This window comes from Etheostoma spectabile, chromosome 2, assembly GCF_008692095.1.
Source record: "Etheostoma spectabile isolate EspeVRDwgs_2016 chromosome 2, UIUC_Espe_1.0, whole genome shotgun sequence".
Taxonomy (NCBI): Eukaryota; Metazoa; Chordata; class Actinopteri; order Perciformes; family Percidae; genus Etheostoma; species Etheostoma spectabile.
The window spans coordinates 15,801,286-15,801,519 of NC_045734.1; the positions used below are offsets into that span (position 1 = coordinate 15,801,286).

Consider the following 234-nt stretch of genomic DNA (forward strand, 5'->3'; position numbering starts at 1 on the left):
TCGGTCTCTAAATGTTTTAACTTTTATGAGCGCACCTATTTCTCTCTCTTCGCGCATCGAGCGCCAGCGGATCTTCTAAGAATGGTGACGCTGTTATTAATAGAGTATTGACTGGTCAGTAAGTGGTGCTTTTACATAGGTTGAGCTAACCTGGTCCCGACCTGGTTAGGTGTTCAGCATAAGTTACCACGGCGATTTAAACCGTGATACACAAAACCCTGGGTTGAACCTGAA

General features: G+C 44.9%; 1 protein-coding gene across 5 annotated transcripts in view; it reads left to right on the top strand.

The window, feature by feature from the left end:
- The window catches only part of clockb (clock circadian regulator b), a 26,698-nt gene that overhangs the window by 13,433 nt on the left and 13,031 nt on the right, over window positions 1-234 (top strand). The window lies entirely within an intron of this gene.